The sequence below is a fragment of the Dipodomys spectabilis genome, unplaced genomic scaffold (genome assembly GCF_019054845.1).
Source record: "Dipodomys spectabilis isolate Male_0828 unplaced genomic scaffold, ASM1905484v1 ptg000019l, whole genome shotgun sequence".
NCBI lineage: Eukaryota > Metazoa > Chordata > Mammalia > Rodentia > Heteromyidae > Dipodomys > Dipodomys spectabilis.
Window position 1 is genome coordinate 19,119,210 of NW_024870696.1, and position 5,154 is coordinate 19,124,363.

General features: G+C 43.8%; 1 long non-coding RNA gene and 9 other non-coding genes across 11 annotated transcripts; all 10 read left to right on the forward strand.

The window, feature by feature from the left end:
* Nucleotides 1-150: 150 nt before the first annotated feature.
* On the forward strand, nucleotides 151-3,927 carry LOC122103743. 2 transcript variants are annotated; one of them, XR_006146827.1, is made up of 12 exons: nucleotides 151-180; nucleotides 813-865; nucleotides 1,041-1,069; nucleotides 1,271-1,306; nucleotides 1,752-1,780; nucleotides 2,050-2,087; nucleotides 2,478-2,503; nucleotides 2,692-2,764; nucleotides 3,057-3,179; nucleotides 3,415-3,438; nucleotides 3,636-3,668; nucleotides 3,858-3,927. It is a non-coding gene; the product is annotated as an uncharacterized LOC122103743 (long non-coding RNA). The 2 variants fall into 2 exon arrangements; XR_006146828.1 differs by having other exon boundaries at nucleotides 154-180; nucleotides 3,789-3,927.
* Nucleotides 321-399, forward strand: LOC122104026. Its single transcript, XR_006146859.1, has one exon. It is a non-coding gene; the product is annotated as a small nucleolar RNA SNORD74 (small nucleolar RNA).
* Nucleotides 902-961, forward strand: LOC122104037. Its single transcript, XR_006146869.1, has one exon. It is a non-coding gene; the product is annotated as a small nucleolar RNA SNORD75 (small nucleolar RNA).
* On the forward strand, nucleotides 1,121-1,201 carry LOC122104021. The gene has a single exon (XR_006146855.1). It is a non-coding gene; the product is annotated as a small nucleolar RNA SNORD24 (small nucleolar RNA).
* LOC122104027 lies at nucleotides 1,623-1,682 on the forward strand. Its single transcript, XR_006146860.1, has one exon. It is a non-coding gene; the product is annotated as a small nucleolar RNA SNORD44 (small nucleolar RNA).
* Nucleotides 1,915-1,980, forward strand: LOC122104036. The gene has a single exon (XR_006146868.1). It is a non-coding gene; the product is annotated as a small nucleolar RNA SNORD78 (small nucleolar RNA).
* Nucleotides 2,543-2,629, forward strand: LOC122104023. The gene has a single exon (XR_006146857.1). It is a non-coding gene; the product is annotated as a small nucleolar RNA SNORD79 (small nucleolar RNA).
* LOC122104028 lies at nucleotides 2,879-2,961 on the forward strand. The gene has a single exon (XR_006146861.1). It is a non-coding gene; the product is annotated as a small nucleolar RNA snR60/Z15/Z230/Z193/J17 (small nucleolar RNA).
* On the forward strand, nucleotides 3,474-3,552 carry LOC122104024. The gene has a single exon (XR_006146858.1). It is a non-coding gene; the product is annotated as a small nucleolar RNA SNORD47 (small nucleolar RNA).
* On the forward strand, nucleotides 3,700-3,776 carry LOC122104022. Its single transcript, XR_006146856.1, has one exon. It is a non-coding gene; the product is annotated as a small nucleolar RNA SNORD81 (small nucleolar RNA).
* Nucleotides 3,928-5,154: the final 1,227 nt, after the last annotated feature.

Sequence of the window (5,154 nt, forward strand, 5' to 3'; positions counted from 1 at the left end):
GGGCGCGGTCAGGCCGGGCAGGGCCTGGGGGGCGGGGAGAAGATCGGGCCGGAGGAGGGGTTGGAGGGGCGGACGCCGCTGGAGGGCGTGCGTCGTGACGTCACGCAGAATGCCTATATATACGGGCCTCCGGGCGCCATTTCGGTCTTTCGGCGTTGGGAGCTCGCCGCTGCTGTGGAGGTAGGTGTCTGCCAAGGCTGCGAGCCGCGTCTCCAGGCCCTTGGGAGGTGAGGTGGGCTTGGGCCGGTGGGGACGCGCGGGGTGAGGACGGAGTTGCGCGGAGCGGTCGCCAGCGCGCGGGGGCAGCGGGGAGGGCTCGCGCGGCCGCCGGTGATGAAGCCTGTGTTGGTAGGGACATCTGAGGGTGTTGATGAATGCCAACGGCTCTGACGGCGGCGCTCGCGGCCATCGGACTCGGCCTCCCCGGGCGTGCGGGGCCCGGGCCTTGGAATGGGCCCTGCGCACTGTCCCCGAGCTCGAGGCTGGCGCCCGCCATTGGCCACTGCTGCGCTGGGAGCGTTTGGGCGATTGGTTGGGGCTGCCTCCGACCTGCGAAGCTCAGATCGCAGCCATCTGGATAGACGGGATTACAGACGTGTGAGCCTCCGGCGTTGGGCCCGGCTAGGCCTTGGTACCTGCATGGGCGCCTCCGGTGACGGGTAGGCCTTGGAGGCTTTGGAGCACACGGAACCATTGTGTGCCTCAGTGCACAGCGTGCGATGCACTGCTTGTAACACTAGATGAGCACGTCAGTCATGGAAATTGGAGGCGAAAATGGCAGGACGTGAACTGACACACTTTCTTCTTCCCAGAGATGGTGCTCCAAGTGGAGGCAGCGTGGCTTTTGCTGACATCTTACGGACAGGTAAGATAATTGCATAGAAACACTGCTTCTTTGCAAAGCCTGTGATGGAATAAGAGTAGTGGACAGAAAGGATTTCTGAAATCTTTTGCTGAGGCTATGATGTTTCATAGACTGAAGGATAGTAATATAGACCCTAGGGAGTGTTCTAAAGTTGATTTTTTTTTTTGCTTTTTAGTTACCTGTAAAAGGAGGCAGAGAAATGAGGTAAGTTACTGTAGCATCCACATGGCACCAAGCTAAGTGGAAGGGCAAGTGTGCCACAGTGATGACATTATATTTGCTACTCTTGACAGTAAGAATGATGATCAAGATAACCACCATTAATTAACTGAGGCACACAGTATAGACACAAGGGCCATACATAGGAGATTGCCATTGAGTTTAAATACGGCTGTATTTTTGCAGGTAGTGAAGAGCAAGCCAGTCCAGCCATGGGCACAGGTGAGAAAGCTTACTATTCACATAGGAATTTCAAAACTTAAGACATTTAACAACATTGATATTAAAACTTAGTACTGTAGATTCTCCGGCTGCAAAATTCAGCGGGTAAAATGACGATAGTCACCATCTGTTTCTGCGATTGTGGGGCTTTAATAACTACCCCACACAGTAGTACCAGTAATTGACCTAAAATTGTGGAATGGTAACTGGCAGAACAGGATGGAAATGGTGCTATCATAATTTATACAGCACAACTACAGTGCATTGAAATGACTGCCTTTTCTCTCGTTAAATTTCCAAGGCATCATTTTTGCAGCCTGCATGATGATGAGCAAATACTGACTGAACATGAAGGTCTTATTAGCTCTAACTGATTTCAGGCATTGTTATTTTTAGGGGGAGAACCCACATGTATAGCTGTTCTTACTAAAATCCTTTCTTTTAGGTGCCATTTGAGATGTCTACTAGTTTCTAGTAAGTAGTGGGAAATGGACAAGTAGAAGAGCACAAAAGCCAATACTGTGGCATGCCTACTAATAAGCTATTTAACTCCTGTAATCCTGTAACAAATGCTAATGCTGCCTGTGAGCATGCTCTGACTAGGGTGTTTGTAATGATGTTGATCAAATGTCTGACCTGAAATGAGCATGTAGACATATTTTAACACTGAGAAACCCTGAAAAAAGACACTCAGGAGATGAAATGATTCATACCAGTTATTAATGAATTTTTTTTTATTCCAGCTACCTGCATAAATATTGACTGCATTTCTTGCTCTTGGGTAAGAACATTCATTGTTCTTAATATATTGTTTCCTGGCATCTTGTGCTTATAGTTCTAGAATGTATGTAGTATTGACAGACTGAGATGTTTATTTACCAAGTCTAAAAATAGTGGGTTATATCTAATCATAACTACTCTGCAGGCTAAGATAAGATGATCATGGTTTAAAGCCAACCCAGGCAGAAAAGTAATCCTAAGACTTCGCCACAATTAACTACTCCAAATTGGAAGTAGCACTCTTGCTTAAATGGCAGAGCACTATTGAGCAGAAAGAGGCTCAGGGACAATGCCTAGGCCGCGTTAAAGACACAGCTTAAGATACAGTTGATAAAATGCTTAGAATATGAAGTTGATAGTTTTCAACGCTTACAGGTATTTTTCTTTCCAGGTCCTGCATGGAGAGTCAGAAATAAGGTATATAACTAACTAACCTAATGTATTTTAGAGCAAGGTAACTGTTGGTGATGATTTTTCAAGCTAAAACAGATGGGAATCTCTCTGATAAAAGAATGAAGAATAACTTTAAAAACTGAAACAGTGATTAGAGTTTAAATGAAACAATCGGCCTAACAGTCCATTGCTAAGTCAGTGTATTTCTGCAGGTTTATGAAGCATCTGCACTACAATGGTCAGTGCACAACCGAGTTTTAAGTCAAGGACATCGCACTTTTTGTGGTAAGGATCAGCCAGCCATACTGCCTTGTTTGCATGCCCCTTACCAAAGGATGCACCTTTGAGAATAGGCACTCTGCCAATTGCCATGACTTTTATTCATTTGTCTTCTGAAAGCCGATACAATGATGATAACATAGTTCAGCAGACTTAACACTGATGAGCAATCCTAAGTCTTTCGCTCCTATCTGATGTATCTGGCTATAGTAACAATTGAACATAAGTTTGTAGAGACTGCCTTGTCAAATACTTATGGAAATTGATCTGTAAAAATGTCTTCTCCCATAATTTCAAGAATGAACATTGAAGCTGGGTGTGGTGGATTGAGCCTGTACTCCTGTCCTAGAACGCAGTGAAAGATCATGAAAGTTTTTAAGTGCAGTGAGGACTACAAAACAATCCAGCCTAAGACTTGCAGGTTAGTAGGTATATGTTTATATTTGGCAGGATTCTAGGGGTTGATCTGGCTGTTTTGGAGATAGCAGTATTTCTGACAACTTGCGATCAAATCTTGCTCATGGGTTAAGTGGCATAAGTGCAAGTTTACCCAGACCATGTCAGTATAGCTTGGAGAAATAGCCTTATGTCAAACTCTTCATGTCCTGAGTTTAGCCAATGAGACATCTCAAAGTGCATTTCTTTCTTTAAAACAGGTTGGCACTTTCAGAACAGAAAAGGTAAGTCAAATTTATATTGTTTTATTTTAGAATGTAACCAGTGATGTGATGATTCTGCCAAATGAGATAACAATGATATCACATATAAAACCGTTCCATTTTATTTCTGAGGTTACTATATTGAAAAGAACCACATGTGTGTTTTTAACTTAACCTCAGTAACATCAGTAGACTAATTTTTTATTTGATTTCTGTAGATCAGCAAGATTGAAGCTTACATATTTCATAAGGTGAGGACTGAAAGGTGGTAGCACCCTATTTCAGAATATATGATGATCTCAACCTACCTTGAACTCTCTCACTGACTACTTGATGATACTAAGAGATCTGATATTCTGCTTTCTCTTAAGGACAATTCAACTTGAAACAATTGAACTTCAAACCAAGAAATGTGGCTTAAAGTATGTCTTCATTTGCAGGTAGCTGGTGGTCTGCATGTCCTGGAATAGAAAATCAATTTTTAAATAAATTTCTTTTAACCACTTTGAACTATGCTGGACTTTCAGTGTTGGGCTGCATATGGGCAAGACAACAAAACTACTAGATGCTGAAAATGCATTAAAGGAAGTTTAGTTAGAGCCTGGCATAAGTTTGGTCTGCAGGTATGAAGGAAGTATTGGGAGAGTAGTGCTGTATGGCCTTCACTTTCTTGACTTCCATCAAGGGAACTATTGACATTACCAAATGCGTTTACCAAGTATAATTTCTTAGTTGGAACTCACTGACATATAAGACCCGAACTTTTAGGTCCGTCCTGATTTGTGCAACAAATCTATTAGGCTTCTTTATTCTCTTAACACTGAGGTTGAGTAGGTGGATATGTAGACTTCCACTGCTTTTTGGCAGGGCCCTGTGCTAACCTGAAGCACACAACTGATAACCTAGTTAGCTGTTCAATGGGATTTTGGCCTCCAAGTCTGTCTCTCGGCTGCCTAAGCAGGCAAAATTAGAGATGATTCAGTTCAGGTGCCACTGGTGCTTACTCCTACTTGGGATCTGAGATCTGAGGATTGTAGTTCATAGCCACCCCGCAGTAAAGTTCAATTAACCACTAGAAAACAGCGGCACTGGGCGTAAGTGGTAAAGCAACATTTCTTAAACTGAATAGCTCAGGGTCAACATCCAGGCCCAAAGAGTTCAAAACTTGACCAACAAAAGTGCTTCAGTCAGGTTGGGAAGGTGACTCAGTGGTAGAGTGCTTGCTTTGCATGCATGAGGCCCTGGGTTCAATTCCCCAGCACTTACATATATGCAAACAGGCTAGAGGCCAGCTTACAGTTCAGTAAGACCAAACTGGATCTTGGTTGTCAGCATTTCTATAGGGTCAGAACTGGTGTGAGGCAGATTTTTCTGAGCTAGGTGCCCATGGTTCAATCCTAGTTTGATTTCTGCTGGGTGGTGGTGGGCATGTAGGTGAGACTTGAAGTACTAGGCCTGAGCTATCCAATTAACCATGAGAACTGTAAGTGGAATCCTATATTTAGAGCAGCAAAGATCAAGAAGGAAGATCAGTCCTTAGCCATTCCCATCACATGATTTTTATTGACTGCCAGGGGGCAAAAGTCATAAACATGGAACAAGCACTCATATTTGCTACATGTTTTTATCCTAAAGAATAGTAACTCCAGGGCTGGGAAGTTGGCTTAGTGGTAGAGTGCTTGCCTTGTATGCCTGAGGCCCTGGGTTCGATTCTTCAGTACCACATAAGCAGAAAAA